Raw genomic sequence first — 20,299 nt, 5'->3', positions numbered from 1 at the left:
CAAATTTTTTCACGAATTAACTTCAGCTGGCTGGTGTGCGACCTATGGCAAAATTGGTTTTCCTTTGGATAGCCTGTCTCCGGGGCTTGTTAGGGACCGTCAATAAATTGCACAATGTAAATAGACAATATTTTCATGTTGCACACATTTTAGTCTTTCTATTGAATGCTTTTAATATTTGTATATGAATTTCCACATTTTAGAGTTGGTTTGAGATTTTTAAGTCATTGAAATTTGCTATTGGAATTTTTTAAACATATTGTCCCATGTACGTTGTGTAATTTACCGACGGTCTCTAACTAGCCCCATTGGGATGTCCAAAGTCAACCCAAATTTACCACAGGCATTACGATTGGATCGCATGCAGTTGCACTCCGAATTGATGATTACTTATGTGCTGCCAACTGTGGCATGTGGGTGGGTTTGAAAAAACCCAACCTTCATGTGCATTGTGCACAGTCAGGAACACAAGTCTCACAAAACTCAGTTTTGGATGAGACTGATGTAGTTTGTTGGTTCTTTCAGTGGTGGATGGATGACTCCCTATGTGGATAGAAATAGGATGGAGACTGATTACTATTTTGTATATTTAATCATCAACTGACCATTGTTACAGCCACTGAGGTATAAAACAAATTGCAGACATTGGATGAATATAAAATGTTAATGTCTTCGGCTGCAGGTAATGAAAAAAATCTGTTTCAGTGACAATTTAAATAATTCAGTGGATGTTTAGTGCACAAATGTGATGACTAAAGTCTCTTATTAGGAACTTCTCTATGTGTCGTCTATGGAAATTCTCTCTGGGCCGGGTGTCAGTTAAACTGCAATACCGAAAAAAGACTGTAGGAGCAGTCAACTGTGCTTCTAGAACCAGAAACATGGCACCTTGCTTACAGCCTGAACTGCCCAATGTCCTGTTCTCTTTTTCAACGAGTAAAACAAACATCTGACCAATCAGAATATAACAAAGTAGGGGACAGGTAGAAAATCTATCATTCCAATTCCAAACAACTGATTCACCATATTTTAAAACTAACAACAGTGGCTTAGCAAATATTCATCATAAAATAATCCTACACTGACTTTATGATCCTATTTACACATTGTAGAACATTTTGACAATAGAATACATGTTTCTGACTCATATCAATGCCACATATAGGCTGCTTTCTAAGCGAGAAGTTGTTTTTTAGTGCAGTTGTTCTTTAATCATTTAGAGTATTCACAATAATCGTAGGCTTAGTATTTTTATCTACTATGTGCCTGCGCCCGTTCACCTGACATTTGAGTTTGTCCTACATGTCCATTTGGAGTCAGAAGGGCATGGGAAAAGGTGATATAGGTCAGTATTAAATATGCTATTCAGATCAGTGGCACCTGGCCCAGTAATAATTTAACGTAAGTGCACCATTATAATTCAATGCAAATAAACCAGGGGCTCAATCCATCACGCAAATATTCGCATGGTGGTGACGGTGACCTCATCCACTATGGCCGTCTCCAGTCAACTCCTCTGGGTAAAAGAGAAATGGGGTTTGTTCATCTGCCAAGAAGGCGTCTGTCCAGACAGCCCTTGATTTCCTCTGATATAGATCTCTTCCCCCCACGGCCATCCCAAATTCCAGGGCGCTCACAAGCCCACGCTTGACCACTGTCAGCAGCCCTCCCCGAAGTCCCAAGTGGCCGTAGATTAAAACACATTCATTTTTAGCGCAAATATTTGCTGATTGGATCTGCATGCCAAGTGCATTAATCTCCCCCTGTCAGAAATGTGTACAGTACAGGCCATGTCTCCAGAGATGGGTAGTATTTCTGTTGCATGTATTTGAAATATGTATGAAATGAGAATTTTGTCATTTGTATTACACTGGGCTGAACTACACTCCAACGTATTTTGTAACAAGATATTTTCAAGAGCTGTAATTTGTATTTTCAAAGTACCAAATACTTTTCTTTACCATTTGTTTTTATAGTGGTTCACCATTTTGTGGCCCCTTTCACCCTGCATTGGTATCAGAAATGTGATGTCACTTTGGTTTGTTTAAGAGTCTGCTAAATTAACTAAATATATATGTGTATGTAAAAATTGACAATTGCAAAGCAGGCTGAGTATTATTCTAATGAGCTTAGCCCTGAAACAAGGTTTTGTCTAGAAGGGATACCGTTTTTGTCAACATTTGTCATGCAGGTGAAAGAGGACCCAAACGCGACTTAACAGAAACAGAGTTTATTAAAGTCCAAAACGGAATAACAGAAATCCTCTAGACTTGTAGAGGGGAAACAACTGGAGAAGCGGCCACAGACTGCAGGTCGCTTCGGGTAGGCGCAGGCCGTAGTCGACTGAGACACCTGCTCACACGCAGCATCTGATGAAGGCACAAAACACGACAGGACAGGGTGATACACAATCACGGCAAAAACACGACAGGACAGGGCGAAACGCAATCACAGCATGGTGAATACAATACAAGGAACCGACGGGACAGGAACGGATCACAAAGGAATAAATAGGGAATCTAATCAGGGGAAAGGATCGGGAACAGGTGTGGGAAGACTAAATGATGATTAGGGAATAGGAACAGCTGGGAGCAGGAACGGAACGACAGAGAGAAGAGAGAGCGAGAGAGTGAGAGAGGGAGGGGGAGAGAGAGGGATAGAAGGAGGGAAAGAACCAAACAAGACCAGCAGAGGGAAACGAATAGCATGGGGAGCACAGGGACAAGACATGACAATAAATGACAAACATGACAGTACCCCCACTCACCGAGCGCCTCCTGGCGCACTCGAGGAGGAATCCTGGCGGCAACGGAGGAAATCATCGATGAGCGAACGGTCCAGCACGTCCCGAGACGGAACCCAACTCCTCTCCTCAGGACCGTAACCCTCCCAATCCACTAGGTATTGGTGACCCCGTCCCCGAGAACGCATGTCCATAATCTTATGTACCTTGTAAATAGGTGCGCTCGACAAGGACGGGAGGGGGGGAGGGAAGACGAAGGGGGGTGCGAAGAAAGGGCTTAACACAGGAGACATGGAAGACAGGATGGACGCGACGAAGATGTCGCGGAAGAAGCAGTCGCACAGCGACAGGATTGACGACCTGGGAGACACGGAACGGACCAATGAACCGCGGAGTCAACTTACGAGAAGCTGTCGTAAGAGGAAGGTTGCGAGTGGAAAGCCACACTCTCTGGCCGCAACAATACCTTGGACTCTTAATCCTGCGTTTATTGGCGGCTCTCACCGTCTGTGCCCTGTAACGGCAAAGTGCAGACCTCACCCTCCTCCAGGTGCGCTCACAACGTTGGACAAACGCTTGAGCGGAGGGAACGCTGGACTCGGCAAGCTGGGATGAGAACAGAGGAGGCTGGTAACCCAGACTACTCTGAAACGGAGATAACCCGGTAGCAGACGAAGGAAGCGAATTGTGAGCGTATTCTGCCCAGGGGAGCTGTTCTGCCCAAGACGCAGGGTTTCTGAAAGAAAGGCTGCGTAGTATGCGACCAATCGTCTGATTGGCCCTCTCTGCTTGACCGTTAGACTGGGGATGAAACCCGGAAGAGAGACTGACGGACGCACCAATCAAACGACAGAACTCCCTCCAAAACTGTGACGTGAATTGCGGACCTCTGTCTGAAACGGCGTCTAACGGGAGGCCATGAATTCTGAATACATTCTCAATAATGATTTGTGCCGTCTCCTTAGCGGAAGGAAGTTTAGCGAGGGAATGAAATGTGCCGCCTTAGAGAACCTATCGACAACCGTCAGAATCACAGTCTTCCCCGCAGACAAAGGCAGACCGGTAATGAAGTCTAAGGCAATGTGAGACCATGGTCGAGAAGGAATGGGGAGCGGTCTGAGACGACCGGCAGGAGGAGAGTTACCCGACTTAGTCTGCGCGCAGTCCGAACAAGCAGCCACGAAACGGCGCGTGTCACGCTCCTGAGTCGGCCACCAAAAGCGCTGGCGAATAGACGCAAGAGTGCCTCGAACACCGGGATGACCAGCTAACTTGGCAGAGTGAGCCCACTGAAGAACAGCCAGACGAGTGGAAACAGGAACGAAAAGGAGGTTACTAGGACAAGCGCGCGCGACGCAGTGTGCGTGAGTGCTTGCTTAACCTGTCTTTCAATTCCCCAGACTGTTAACCCGACAACACGCCCATAAGGAAGAATCCCCTCGGGATCAGTAGAAGCCACAGAAGAACTAAACAGACGGGATAAGGCATCAGGCTTGGTGTTCTTGCTACCCGGACGGTAAGAAATCACAAACTCGAAACGAGCGAAAAACAACGCCCAACGAGCTTGACGGGCATTAAGTCGTTTGGCAGAACGGATGTACTCAAGGTTCTTATGGTCTGTCCAAACGACAAAAGGAACGGTCGCCCCCTCCAACCACTGTCGCCATTCGCCTAGGGCTAAGCGGATGGCGAGCAGTTCACGGTTACCCACATCATAGTTGCGCTCAGATGGCGACAGGCGATGAGAAAAATAAGCGCAAGGATGAACCTTATCGTCAGACTGGAAGCGCTGGGATAGGATGGCTCCCACGCCTACCTCTGAAGCGTCAACCTCGACAATGAATTGTCTAGTGACGTCAGGAGTAACGAGGATAGGAGCGGACGTAAAACGTTCTTTTAGAAGATCAAAAGCTCCCTGGGCGGAACCGGACCACTTAAAACACGTCTTGACAGAAGTAAGAGCTGTGAGAGGGGCAGCAACTTGACCGAAATTACGAATGAAACGCCGATAGAAATTAGCGAAACCTAAAAAGCGCTGCAACTCGACACGTGACCTTGGAACGGGCCAATCACTGACAGCTTGACCTTAGCGGAATCCATCTGAATGCCTTCAGCGGAAATAACGGAACCGAGAAAAGTAACGGAGGAGACATGAAAAGAGCACTTCTCAGCCTTTACGTAGAGACAATTCTCTAAAAGGCGCTGTAGAACACGTCGAACGTGCTGAACATGAATCTCGAGTGACGGAGAAAAAAATCAGGATATCGTCAAGATAGACAAAAACAAAAATGTTCAGCATGTCTCTCAGAACATCATTAACTAATGCCTGAAAACAGCTGGCGCATTGGCGAGACCGAACGGCAGAACCCGGTACTCAAAATGCCCTAACGGAGTGTTAAACGCCGTTTTCCACTCGTCCCCCTCTCTGATGCGCACGAGATGGTAAGCGTTACGAAGGTCCAACTTAGTAAAGCACCTGGCTCCTGCAGAATCTCGAAGGCTGATGACATAAGGGGAAGCGGATAACGATTCTTAACCGTTATGTCATTCAGCCCTCGATAATCCACGCAGGGGCGCAGAGTACCGTCCTTCTTTTTAACAAAAGAACCCCGCCCCGGCCGGAGAAGAAGAAGGCACTATGGTACCGGCGTCAAGAGACACAGACAAATAATCCTCGAGAGCCTTACGTTCGGGAGCCGACAGAGAGTATAGTCTACCTCGAGGAGGAGTGGTCCCCGGAAGGAGATCAATACTACAATCATACGACCGGTGAGGAGGAAGGGAGTTGGCTCGGGACCGACTGAAGACCGTGCGCAGATCATGATATTCCTCCGGCACTCCTGTCAAATCGCCAGGTTCCTCCTGAGAAGTAGGGACAGAAGAAATGGGAGGGATGGCAGACATTAAACACTTCACATGACAAGAAACGTTCCAGGATAGGATAGAATTACTAGACCAATTAATAGAAGGATTATGACATACAAGCCAGGGATGACCCAAAACAACAGGTGTAAACGGTGAACGGAAAATCAAAAAGAAATAGTCTCACTGTGGTTACCAGATACTGTGAGAGTTAAAGGTAGTGTCTCAAATTTGATACTGGGAAGATGACTACCATCTAAGGCAAACATGGGCGTAGGCCTGTCTAACGGTCTGAAAGGAATGTTATGTTTCCGAGCCCATGCTTCGTCCATGAAACAACCCTCAGCCCCAGAGTCAATCAAAGCACTGCATGTAGCACCCGAACCGGTCCAGCGTAGATGGACCGACATAGTAGTACAAGATCTAGATGAAGGGACCTGAGTAGTAGCGCTCACCAGTAGCCCTCCGCTTACTGATGGGCTCTGGCCTCTTACTGGACATGAATTAACAAAATGTCCAGCAACTCCGCAATAGAGGCACAGGCGGTTGGTGATCCTCCGTTCCCTCTCCTTATTCGAGATGCGAATCCCTCCCAGCTGCATGGGCTCAGTCTCAAAGCCAGAGGAGGGAGATGGTTGCGATGCGGAGCAGGGAAACACCGTTGATGCGAGCTCTCTTCCACGAGCCCGGTGACGAAGATCTACCCGTCGTTCTATGCGGATGGCGAGAGCAATCAAAGAGTCCACATCTGAAGGAACCTCCCGGGAGAGAATCTCATCCTTAACCACTGCGTGGAGTCCCTCCAGAAAACGAGCGAGCAGCGCCGGCTCGTTCCACTCACTAGAGGCAGCAAGAGTGCGAAACTCAATGGAATAATCCGTTATGGACCGTTCACCTTGGCATAAGGAAGCCAGGGCCCTAGAAGCCTCCCCACCAAAAACTGAACGGTCAAAAACCCGAATCATCTCCTCTTTAAAGTTCTGGAATTTGTTAGAGCAATCAGCCCTTGCCTCCCAGATAGCTGTGCCCCATTCTCGAGCCCGGCCAGTAAGGAGTGAAATGACGTAAGCAACCCGAGCTCTCTCTCTAGAGTATGTGTGGGGTTGGAGAGAGAACACAATCTCACACTGCGTGAGAAAGGAGCGGCACTCAGTGGGCTGCCCGGAGTAGCAAGGTGGGTTATTAACCCTAGGTTCTGGAGGCTCGGCAGGCCAGGGAGTAACAGGTGGCACGAGACGTAGACTCTGGAACTGTCCAGAGAGGTCGGAAACCTGAGCGGCCAGGTTCTCCACGGCATGGCGAGCAGCAGACAATTCCTGCTCGTGTCTGCCGAGCATGGCTCCTTGGATCTCGACGGCAGTGTAACGAGCGTCTGAAGTCGCTGGGTCCATTCCTCGGTCGGTTCCTTCTGTCATGCAGGTGAAAGAGGACCCAAACGCGACTTAACAGAAACAGAGTTTATTAAAGTCCAAAACGGAATAACAGAAATCCTCTAGACTTGTAGAGGGGAAACAACTGGAGAAGCGGCCACAGACTGCAGGTCGCTTCGGGTAGGCGCAGGCCGTAGTCGACTGAGACACCTGCTCACACGCAGCATCTGATGAAGGCACAAAACACGACAGGACAGGGTGATACACAATCACGGCAAAAACACGACAGGACAGGGCGAAACGCAATCACAGCATGGTGAATACAATACAAGGAACCGACGGGACAGGAACGGATCACAAAGGAATAAATAGGGAATCTAATCAGGGGGAAAGGATCGGGAACAGGTGTGGGAAGACTAAATGATGATTAGGGGAATAGGAACAGCTGGGAGCAGGAACGGAACGACAGAGAGAAGAGAGAGCGAGAGAGTGAGAGAGGGAGGGGGAGAGAGAGGGATAGAAGGAGGGAAAGAACCAAACAAGACCAGCAGAGGGAAACGAATAGCATGGGGAGCACAGGGACAAGACATGACAATAAATGACAAACATGACAACATTGACTTTTCGTACCAGGTTTAGGAGAATTTACGCAGCAGGTTAGGAGAATTAGGTTAAACTGTATCCCATCTAGACATGACCCTGAAACAAGGCCAATAATAATACCCAGTGTGCAGAGTGACTTATAGACAGTGCATTCACCTAATGTAGATAAACAACACATATCACCGTCATAGCAAGGAACAGTTACTGAGAATGTTAGTGTTCGGGCTACTTGCAAATGTAGTTCTGTGTTTTATAATACAAAATATGTGTATTTTAAATACATTTCAAAATACAAGTATTTTGTAGTTTATTTTGATACATTGATCTTTATGGTATTTTGTCATTTATGCCTATCCCTGTTTGTCTGCCAGCAACAAGAGTGCCCCAGTGATACAGAGTGATATTATTAGGCTGCTATGCTGTTCTGTGCGTGCTTTGTGGTATAGAGTGAGTCCTAAGGTTTGTAGGCCTAATAGATGCATCAGGTCATGCATAGTGTGTAGTGTGTGTTTAGAAAGACGTCCCATGGAGTGCTTGCATAGTGGTGTTTGTGTCCCAATTACTGAGCAAACGCACAATGTGATTTGCCCTCGACACTGTCACAGGCTTTCTCCTCACCTTCACGAGAGAAGCCTGGTAGCCGAGACTAGGTTCGCCCAATGTTCAGTATTGTCTGACTCTGTCTGTGTGTATTATGTCTGTGTGTCCTACCATAGACTTTATAAATACTCACTAGGTGGTGATAAAACCTCAGTTTCCAGTACAGTATTAATTGTCTTTCACTGGATAGACCTACCTGGATGTCCCATTTTCAAGAATGACATTTTTTTAAATGATTATGATCCGTGTTTGTGGCTGGCTGAATGAAGATTAGATTGCACTGTGTCATTTGTCAGGATTTGTTTTCCATACAGTCAGAGTCAGATGATGCTGTTTGTACTGTGCAATGGGGTGCACCATTAGGCCTATGTGATTCCCGAAAAGTTTATGTATTAAAGATGTGCTTTGATATGGTAATAGTGACCACATACACCACTAGGTATTTTCCTATTTTTCCTTTACAAGGCTGTGCCCTCTCCTTCTTTCTCTACGGAGAGCTGAATTCCTCTTGACCAGCCCATGGTCCCTGGCTGCATGTTTATGCAATGGCCTGATTGTGTTTGAGTACATAGCAGCCCAAAAGTGATAGGGATTTAACTTGTTAGGATACAAATGTCTTGCTACTGGCGTAGGGGAAGTGACATTGACTGTCATGCAGGTGAAGGAGGACCCAAACGCGACTTAACAGAAACAGAGTTTATTAATGCTCAAAACCGAATAACTGAAATCCTCTAGATAGTAGAGGGGAAAACAACTGGAGAAGCGGCCACAGACTGCAGGTCGCTTCGGGTAGGCGCAGGCCGTAGTCAACTGAGACACCTGCTCACACGCAGCGTCTGAAGAAGGCACAAAACACGACAGGACAGGGTGATACACAATCACGGCAAAAAACACGACAGGACAGGGCGAAACGCAATTACAGCATGGAATACAAAACAAGGAACCGATGGAACAGGAACGGATCACAAAGGAATAAATAGGGAGTCTAATCAGGGGAAAGGATCGGGAACAGGTGTGGGAAGGCTAAATGATGATTAGGGAATAGGAACAGCTGGGAGCAGGAACGGAACGACAGAGAGAAGAGAGAGCGAGAGAGTGAAAGGGGAGGGGGAGAGAGAGGGATAGAACCAAACAAGACCAGCAGAGGGAAACGAATAGCATGGGGAGCACAGGGACAAGACATGACAATAAATGACAAACATGACAGTACCCCCCACTCACCGAGCGCCTCCTGGCGCACTCGAGGAGGAATCCTGGCGGCAACGGAGGAAATCATCGATGAGCGAACGGTCCAGCACGTCCCGAGACGGAACCCAACTCCTCTCCTCAGGACCGTAACCCTCCCAATCCACTAGGTATTGGTGACCCCGTCCCGAGAACGCATGTCCATAATCTTATGTACTTTGTAAATAGGTGCGCTCTCGACAAGGACGGGAGGGGGGAGGGAAGACGAACGGGGTGCGAAGAAAGGGCTTAACACAGGAGACATGGAAGACAGGATGGACGCGACGAAGATGTCGCGGAAGAAGCAGTCGCACAGCGACAGGATTGACGACCTGGGAGACACGGAACGGACCAATGAACCGCGGAGTCAACTTACGAGAAGCTGTCGTAAGAGGAAGGTTGCGAGTGGAAAGCCACACTCTCTGGCCGCAACAATACCTTGGACTCTTAATCCTGCGTTTATTGGCGGCTCTCACCGTCTGTGCCCTGTAACGGCAAAGTGCAGACCTCACCCTCCTCCAGGTGCGCTCACAACGTTGGACAAACGCTTGAGCGGAGGGAACGCTGGACTCGGCAAGCTGGGATGAGAACAGAGGAGGCTGGTAACCCAGACTACTCTGAAACGGAGATAACCCGGTAGCAGACGAAGGAAGCGAATTGTGAGCGTATTCTGCCCAGGGGAGCTGTTCTGCCCAAGACGCAGGGTTCCTGAAAGAAAGGCTGCGTAGTATGCGACCAATCGTCTGATTGGCCCTCTCTGCTTGACCGTTAGACTGGGGATGAAACCCGGAAGAGAGACTGACGGACGCACCAATCAAACGACAGAACTCCCTCCAAAACTGTGACGTGAATTGCGGACCTCTGTCTGAAACGGCGTCTAACGGGAGGCCATGAATTCTGAATACATTCTCAATAATGATTTGTGCCGTCTCCTTAGCGGAAGGAAGTTTAGCGAGGGGAATGAAATGTGCCGCCTTAGAGAACCTATCGACAACCGTCAGAATCACAGTCTTCCCCGCAGACAAAGGCAGACCGGTAATGAAGTCTAAGGCAATGTGAGACCATGGTCGAGAAGGAATGGGAGCGGTCTGAGACGACCGGCAGGAGGAGAGTTACCCGACTTAGTCTGCGCGCAGTCCGAACAGGCAGCCACGAAACGGCGCGTGTCACGCTCCTGAGTCGGCCACCAAAAGCGCTGGCGAATAGACGCAAGAGTGCCTCGAACACCGGGATGACCCGCTAACTTGGCAGAGTGAGCCCACTGAAGAACAGCCAGACGAGTGGAAACAGGAACGAAAAGGAGGTTACTAGGACAAGCGCGCGGCGACGCAGTGTGCGTGAGTGCTTGCTTAACCTGTCTTTCAATTCCCCAGACTGTTAACCCGACAACACGCCCATAAGGAAGAATCCCCTCGGGATCAGTAGAAGCCACAGAAGAACTAAACAGACGGGATAAGGCATCAGGCTTGGTGTTCTTGCTACCCGGACGGTAAGAAATCACAAACTCGAAACGAGCGAAAAACAACGCCCAACGAGCTTGACGGGCATTAAGTCGTTTGGCAGAACGGATGTACTCAAGGTTCTTATGGTCTGTCCAAACGACAAAAGGAACGGTCGCCCCCTCCAACCACTGTCGCCATTCGCCTAGGGCTAAGCGGATGGCGAGCAGTTCACGGTTACCCACATCATAGTTGCGCTCAGATGGCGACAGGCGATGAGAAAAATAAGCGCAAGGATGAACCTTATCGTCAGACTGGGAGCGCTGGGATAGAATGGCTCCCACGCCTACCTCTGAAGCGTCAACCTCGACAATGAATTGTCTAGTGACGTCAGGAGTAACGAGGATAGGAGCGGACGTAAAACGTTCTTTTAGAAGATCAAAAGCTCCCTGGGCGGAACCGGACCACTTAAAACACGTCTTGACAGAAGTAAGAGCTGTGAGAGGGGCAGCAACTTGACCGAAATTACGAATGAAACGCCGATAGAAATTAGCGAAACCTAAGAAGCGCTGCAACTCGACACGTGACCTTGGAACGGGCCAATCACTGACAGCTTGGACCTTAGCGGAATCCATCTGAATGCCTTCAGCGGAAATAACGGAACCGAGAAAAGTAACGGAGGAGACATGAAAAGAGCACTTCTCAGCCTTTACGTAGAGACAATTTTCTAAAAGGCGCTGTAGAACACGTCGAACGTGCTGAACATGAATCTCGAGTGACGGAGAAAAAATCAGGATATCGTCAAGATAGACAAAAACAAAAATGTTCAGCATGTCTCTCAGAACATCATTAACTAATGCCTGAAAAACAGCTGGCGCATTGGCGAGACCGAACGGCAGAACCCGGTACTCAAAATGCCCTAACGGAGTATTAAACGCCGTTTTCCACTCGTCCCCCTCTCTGATGCGCACGAGATGGTAAGCGTTACGAAGGTCCAACTTAGTAAAGCACCTGGCTCCCTGCAGAATCTCGAAGGCTGATGACATAAGGGGAAGCGGATAACGATTCTTAACCGTTATGTCATTCAGCCCTCGATAATCCACGCAGGGGCGCAGAGTACCGTCCTTCTTCTTAACAAAAAACCCCCGCCCCGGCCGGAGAGGAAGAAGGCACTATGGTACCGGCGTCAAGAGACACAGACAAATAATCCTCGAGAGCCTTACGTTCGGGAGCCGACAGAGAGTATAGTCTACCTCGAGGAGGAGTGGTCCCCGGAAGGAGATCAATACTACAATCATACGACCGGTGAGGAGGAAGGGAGTTGGCTCGGGACCGACTGAAGACCGTGCGCAGATCATGATATTCCTCCGGCCCTCCTGTCAAATCGCCAGGTTCCTCCTGAGAAGTAGGGACAGAAGAAATGGGAGGGATGGCAGACATTAAACACTTCACATGACAAGAAACGTTCCAGGATAGGATAGAATTACTAGACCAATTAATAGAAGGATTATGACATACAAGCCAGGGGTGACCCAAAACAACAGGTGTAAACGGTGAACGGAAAATCAAAAAAGACATAGTCTCACTGTGGTTACCAGATACTGTGAGAGTTAAAGGTAGTGTCTCAAATTTGATACTGGGAAGATGACTACCATCTAAGGCAAACATGGGCGTAGGCCTGTCTAACGGTCTGAAAGGAATGTTATGTTTCCGAGCCCATGCTTCGTCCATGAAACAACCCTCAGCCCCAGAGTCAATCAAAGCACTGCATGTAGCACCCGAACCGGTCCAGCGTAGATGGACCGACATAGTAGTACAAGATCTAGATGAAGGGACCTGAGTAGTAGCGCTCACCAGTAGCCCTCCGCTTACTGATGGACTCTGGCCTCTTACTGGACATGAAATAACAAAATGTCCAGCAACTCCGCAATAGAGGCACAGGCGGTTGGTGATCCTCTGTTCCCTCTCCTTATTCGAGATGCGAATCCCTCCCAGCTGCATGGGCTCAGTCTCAAAGCCAGAGGGAGATGGTTGCGATGCGGAGCAGGGAAACACCGTTGATGCGAGCTCTCTTCCACGAGCCCGGTGACGAAGATCTACCCGTCGTTCTATGCGGATGGCGAGAGCAATCAAGGAGTCCACATCTGAAGGAACCTCCCGGGAGAGAATCTCATCCTTAACCACTGCGTGGAGTCCCTCCAGAAAACGAGCGAGCAGCGCCGGCTCGTTCCACTCACTAGAGGCAGCAAGAGTGCGAAACTCAATGGAATAATCCGTTATGGACCGTTCACCTTGGCATAAGGAAGCCAGGGCCCTAGAAGCCTCCTCACCAAAAACTGAACGGTCAAAAACCCGAATCATCTCCTCCTTAAAGTTCTGGAATCTGTTAGAGCAATCAGCCCTTGCCTCCCAGATAGCTGTGCCCCATTCTCGAGCCCGGCCAGTAAGGAGTGAAATGACGAAAGCAACCCGAGCTCTCTCTCTAGAGTATGTGTGGGGTTGGAGAGAGAACACAATCTCACACTGCGTGAGAAAGGAGCGGCACTCAGTGGGCTGCCCGGAGTAGCAAGGTGGGTTATTAACCCTGGGTTCAGGAGGCTCGGCAGGCCAGGGAGTAACAGGTGGCACGAGACGTAGACTCTGGAACTGTCCAGAGAGGTCGGAAACCTGAGCGGCCAGGTTCTCCACGGCATGACGAGCAGCAGACAATTCCTGCTCGTGTCTGCCGAGCATGGCTCCTGGATCTCGACGGCAGTGTAACGAGCGTCTGAAGTCGCTGGGTCCATTCTTTGATCGGTTCCTTCTGTCATGCAGGTGAAGGAGGACCCAAACGCGACTTAACAGAAACAGAGTTTATTAATGCTCAAAACCGAATAACTGAAATCCTCTAGATAGTAGAGGGAAAACAACTGGAGAAGCGGCCACAGACTGCAGGTCGCTTCGGGTAGGCGCAGGCCGTAGTCAACTGAGACACCTGCTCACACGCAGCGTCTGAAGAAGGCACAAAACACGACAGGACAGGGTGATACACAATCACGGCAAAAACACGACAGGACAGGGCGAAACGCAATTACAGCATGGAATACAAAACAAGGAACCGATGGAACAGGAACGGATCACAAAGGAATAAATAGGGAGTCTAATCAGGGGAAAGGATCGGGAACAGGTGTGGGAAGGCTAAATGATGATTAGGGGAATAGGAACAGCTGGGAGCAGGAACGGAACGACAGAGAGAAGAGAGAGCGAGAGAGTGAAAGGGGGAGGGGGAGAGAGAGGGATAGAACCAAACAAGACCAGCAGAGGGAAACGAATAGCATGGGGAGCACAGGGACAAGACATGACAATAAATGACAAACATGACATTGACTGTGTACAGTGTGTTGTCTGCGGAACATGTTAGGGTGCATGTGATTTAACAGTAGCATTGGTGAATACAGCATCCCTTTACGTACCGCATGTCCTGATTTTGTGACCCTGAGGGAAACAGTGGGGGAACCTTCATCTGCTACCCTCATCACATCCCCTGGTGCCGGTGTCTGTGTTTTCTCACACACTTTCGGCCAATTAGCTTGTCCCCATGTGTTTCTCTCAGTAGAAATGTGAGCGAGTGAATTTGGAGGATGTTATGGAGATGTACAATAAATGTCTGTCTGGCACACTGAGGAAAGAGTCCCTGTCATTGGTCTATGAGCAGTATGGAGATGGGGCTAAGCCACAGAGAGTTTGGCTAATCAAACGAAGCTAAACGCATTGAATGCACAGACTAAAGAGAAAGGTCGTGACAGCAGCACACGCTCAATAGGATGTCCCATGGGAGAAAGATGAGCAGAAGTGAAACAACTGCAGATTTTTTGTGGTGACTGAGCTTGAACTGAAATGTCAAGTTACCCATACCTTTATAGATAGCAGTGAGAGTCTGATTCTCATCTGCACTCTCACAGTGAGAGGTTCCTTAAGGTGAGCCTAAACATTCTTGCACTGCAACTAATTCGAAGTGTGAGGAAGTCCTCATGCTATATCAATTCTCATTGCATCATCTCTCATCCCAATCCTTTATATCTTTAAGGTCCACATACCTTCACAGTACAAGGCGTTACATGCTGCACTGTTATATCAATACGACTTTTATAACACTCTTATAACATACAGTCTTTCCCTGCTAACTTTACCAACGGCCCAACCCTCTTGCTTACATGAGTAAAACCAAAACCTGCTCTGCTGTCATCAACAGCATGTTCCTCATTTCTCAGCTCACTGTGGCTGTTTATCTTGTCTGGGATTGGCTGATAGGGGCCGTGCAGGTGGCTTTGTGTCACCTGGGTAGTGAGAGGAAGGAGATAGGGGTTTGTTTAGTAAGGGTTTCACATGGAGATAATGCCTCTGCTTGATTCCACTGTGATCGTGTGATAGGATGATTATATCCACAACTAAATCTCTTTCCTAAACAATGAAGATGCTGGTGGCACCACTGACCACAAATTCAAGAACAACAACAATTTTTAAGAAGTGTTAAATTATTTTGGTACTGAAGCTAATTGTGTGATAGTAAAAAATAAATGAAAAATATGTTTTATTGCAACATGCACTGTATAGGTGCAGTGAAATTTGTTGTTTTACAGGGTCAGCCATGGCAGTAGAGCACCTCTGGAGCAAATTAGGGTTAAGTGCCTCACTTAAGGGTACATCGACAGATTTTTCACCTTGTCGCATTGAATATTAAAAACAGCGACCTTTCGGTTACTGGCCGAACATTCTAACTGACATTGATTTTCCTCAGATTGTGACAAGGTAATAGGCACAGTATGGCACAGTACAGACAATGAATGCAAGGTCCAGTCATTACTTTTTGAGTTTAGATAAACATATACAATCTATATCAGTGTGAAGATTTTAGAATTAAGAATTCATCCCGTATGATGCGTTTTGCATCATGTGATGCTGCGTTTTGCATCATGTGATGCTGCGTTTTGCATCATCTGATGCTGCGTTTTGCATCATATGGGTATGATTTCTGTATTTTGAAAATGACATATCTTGAAAACTTGATTGCTGACAAGCAAAACACACTGGGACAATGTCAACAAATATCAAAATATAGTTTTGGTGTGGACTTTTCCATTAACGTTTGCTAATTTTTGTAATAAGAAAATGACCTCAGGTCTGTCTCATCCGGTTGAGACGTTATCCTCTACTGTTATCCTCGACTGAAACTGACAGACAGAGGAGGGCATGCAGGTTACCTTTTGTCTCTGGTATCGTAAATAATGTTATCTGACCACGCTGGACCAGCATACACACGTAAAAAAATGTTCTTTACTGCTGTGATGTTTGTGAAGACCCATTCTGTTCTTTCCCTCTCTACCATGTTTTCCTTTTATGGTATTAACTTCTTGCGACTAGCAATCCCGGATCCGGGAGCATAATTATAGCCTCAAACGAATTAGCATAACGCAGCGGACATAAATACCCCTAGAAACTTTTCCTATTCATGAAAATCGCAAATGAAATTTATTCAAACACAAGCTTAGCCTTTTGTTAATCACACTGTCATCTCAGATTTTCAAAATATGCGTTACAGCCAACGCTAGACAAGCATTTGCGTAAGTTTATCATGGCATAATGCTATGCTAGGCTCTGCTGGCAGCAGGCAACATTTTCACGAAAATAAGAAAAGCAACCAAATTAAATCATTTACATTTGAAGAACTTTGGATGTTTTCACTCAGGAGACTCCCAGTTAGATAGCAAATTTTCCTTTTTTCCCAAACTATTATTGCTGTAGGCGAAATAGCTCCCGTTTGTTCATCATGCTTGGCTGAGAAATCGACCGGAAAATGCTACCACTACAACTATAATATCTATATGCTACACTGTTAAAACGTTACTGTAATTGAACAGCACACTACAGGCTACTGGTTGCAGTGAAAGTAAGGTAAACAACATGTTACAGAATGTATACAGCTGAATGAAGGTGTTATTGCTGTAAAAGGATAGTATGCTGCTGATTACTTGAGACTATATATCTCTTGGGATTTGAACTCGCAACAGCCCCAAAACATCACTGCTCTAGAGGAGATCTGCATGGAGGAATGGGCCAAAATACCAGCAACAGTGTGTAAAAACCTTGTGAAGACGTACAGAAAACGTTTGACCTCTGTCATTGCCAACAAAGGGTATATAACAAAGTATTGAGATAAACTTTTGTTATTGACCAAATACTTATTTTCCACCATAATTTGCAAATACATTAATTAAAAATTCTACAATGTGATTTTCTGGATTTTTTTCTCATTTTGTCTGTCATAGTTGAAGTGTACCTATGATGAAAATTACAGGCCTCTCGCATCTTTTTAAGTGGGAGAACGTGCACAATTGGTGCTGACTAAATACTTTTTTGCCCCACCGTGAACAGGATTAATAGTGACCATTAGCAGGATAAATAGATTAATACTAACGGAAATCAATAATCAATGGCCAGCAGTGTACTGGAGTAATACATCTAATCAATAATACTTTAGCAGCAGTGTATGTTGTGTCTCAGTGGATGGTGCATTAATATTTCAGCAGTGCCCCCAGGTACATTTTTATTACCAAGAACATATATCCACACACTCTCAAAATTAGGGTATGGTTAGGGTACAGTGTAGTTCCCTGGGGTACAAAAAGGTCAAATGGAAACAAAGTACCCTCAAAGGTACACATTGGAACTCACATGATACTGGTCGGTTCCTTTTAGGGTACATGTGCAGATAATCTAGTATAACGGTCAATTTTTCTCCCCAATATTTTGAATATAAGGTACAATCATCACTGTGATTTGAAATGTAGGTGGGGCCAATGTACTGGTTTGGTTCATTAGCATATTTGTGGGCATGGTTTAATATATCTGGATCTGTGCCAACCGTCAGTGGAAGTGTTATACCAGTTTAAGTGATTGATGGTTATACTGTCAGAGGTTGAACACATTATTTGTTTGTTGTTTTATTGACACTGGCTGTTCTGCAATTGTTGTAAGATCATGTGACATTAAAGAGCTACACTGTTAAGTGGTTACTGTGCATTTCACAGTAACTTAATGGAAGACAGTAGCCTGGAAGTTGCTATACATTTTGCGTTACTGAACTGGCAACCAGCTGTCAGTAAGTTATTATAAAATAATTCACTGTAAATTAATAGCCAGTTACTGATAGTAACTCACTGGCAACTAACTGCTGGTAACATACTAGCAGAGGTGGGACCAAGTCACTATTATTTGAGTCACAAGCAAGTTGCGAATCACAAAGTCAGAGTCTCAAGTCGACTGCCAAGTAGAATGAGTCGAGTCTCGAGTCAAGTCCAAGTCGTGCATTCTATGAGCATGTCTTGTCAAGTTTTTTCAAGACATGTCTCAAGTCAAGTAAAATAAAAATGGATACATGCAAACAACTTGTTTGACTACAAAGCTGTGTTTATTTATTGAGGGACCTTGTAGCAGGCATAAGGGCATGAAATCAGCAGAAAGCACGGAAGGTTTACTGATGACCCAATGTTGAAAGTGTCATATCATAAAACATATACAAGTAGATTTAACAAATATACACCAATCGAATCTGCCAAACAGGAGCTCAAACAAGTACACACAGTATACGCACAATGTTGTGCAGAGCGTTCCATTTGGCTGCTGGGGGAAAGAAGACCTCCAGCGCCGATAAAACTATTGACAATATGTGCTGTTTTCAAAGGATTGTTAAGTAACTGTTATAGAAAAGCTATTTGTTTTTAGTATCATCTCTCGAAGAGCATAGTCAGAACTATACTTTTCCAGTTATGAAGCAAATAACTGCATGCTTTTCATGATCGGTAAACCTCAATTGATCATGTCATTTCAGATATGTGAGGGTAGCATATCCATTTGGCATGTTGCTAGCTAAGCAAACAACACGTGTCATTTAGCTATATTTAACTGGCTTGACATCAGCTTGACATCAGCAAGTCCTCGTCTTGGTAAAGTTGTCAGTCAGACTTCTGTCATCACCACTATAGATGGCAAGCAAATCAAACAATATTGTGATATAGTTTGTCCCCTGAAAGTTAACTTGTTAACTAGGCATATTGACGGGATTCGTTATTAGCTAGCTAGCCAATTTGATGTGGTACATCAATCAATGTAGCCTATCATGTCTGTCAGCACTCTTAAAACAATGTTGAAAAGGGGATGTTAGCTAACTTTGCTAGGTAGGCCTACAATGGTTGGAGAAAAAAAGTACATTAGGTCTACTTACCACTATGTGTAGCCAACTGAACAAAGTTTTTACCGGTAGCTTGCAAAGATAACATTATCAACTAACAGTACATTGGTACATAGCGGTACTGCTCTCCCTTGTAAGGTAAACAACAACAAGTCATTTTACAACAATAACACCTTAATTCAACTGTAACAATACAGTATTTTTTACTGCTACCCAGTCGGTAACTTATTGTCAAATTACAGGTCATTTTTAACATTGTGTGTCATTAAGTACATCTGCTGTATCGTATAAGTATAACGGTGAACCTGTAATACATTTTACCTGGAAGCAGAGGGTTCTTCATAAGAGGGTTCTAAATGGAACTCAAAAGTTTTACAGAGACAAATCAAAGGGTTCTACGTTGCACCCAAAATTGTTCCCCCAGAATGTCTATTGGTTTCCATCTTTTAACAAATTTATCACACCCACAGATCCAGTGGTGTAGCAGGAAATTCCGTGAGGTTGACCCCAAAATAATCAGAATTTTGCTGGTCTGCAAAACCAAACCCATCATGAACATATTTCCCAGCATGCTCAGTTGCAGTTTGATTTTTAGAAAAGTTTTTTCAATATCTGTGTTTTTGCACGTATATTGATGGATATATTAATCAATTAATGTATCTTACGCTACACAAAGATAAATAACATTCGTTTTCCTAAACTAATCCAATCCCGTTACTGAAATGGTAGTTCCAGTTTAGATGGTTTAGCTACAGTAGTCTCATATTTTAAATTATTTTTAACCCTGGCAGTCATTCTGAATGCAGATTGTGGGAATACACTCTGGCTGGATTCCAATAGGCTTTAAACAGCACTTTGCAAGCCATCATAATGTGATTTGATGCTGGTTTTGCTTCAGTCTACACTGGTCACCAGTGTCCAAAATGAAAAACACAAAGTGAAAAACACAACGAAGGCTGATCATTTACATTTACATTTAAGTCATTTAGCAGACGCTCTTATCCAGAGCGATTTACAAATTAGTGCTTATGACATCCAGTGGAACAGCCACTTTACAATAGTGCATCTAAATCTTTTGAGGGGGGGGGGGGTGAGAAGGATTACTTTATCCTATCCTAGGTATTCCTTAAAGAGGTGGGGTTTCAGGTGTCTCCGGAAGGTGGTGATTGACTCCGCTGTCCTGGCGTCGTGAGGGAGTTTGTTCCACCATTGGGGGGGCCAAAGCAGCGAA

At 45.9% G+C, this 20,299-nt stretch overlaps 1 protein-coding gene across 1 annotated transcript in view; it reads right to left on the bottom strand.

Moving 5' to 3' along the window:
- The window catches only part of LOC124016343 (estradiol 17-beta-dehydrogenase 1-like), a 28,081-nt gene extending 8,571 nt beyond the window's left edge, over window positions 1-19,510 (bottom strand). The window contains exon 1 of the mRNA XM_046331894.1: window positions 19,390-19,510. The gene's annotated coding sequence lies outside the window, so the exon portion shown is untranslated. The remainder of the gene's footprint in view (window positions 1-19,389) is intronic.
- Between the last annotated feature and the right edge of the window lie 789 nt (window positions 19,511-20,299).

The sequence above is a fragment of the Oncorhynchus gorbuscha genome, linkage group LG26 (genome assembly GCF_021184085.1).
Source record: "Oncorhynchus gorbuscha isolate QuinsamMale2020 ecotype Even-year linkage group LG26, OgorEven_v1.0, whole genome shotgun sequence".
NCBI lineage: Eukaryota > Metazoa > Chordata > Actinopteri > Salmoniformes > Salmonidae > Oncorhynchus > Oncorhynchus gorbuscha.
This window is presented reverse-complemented; position numbering and strand designations above follow the sequence as displayed.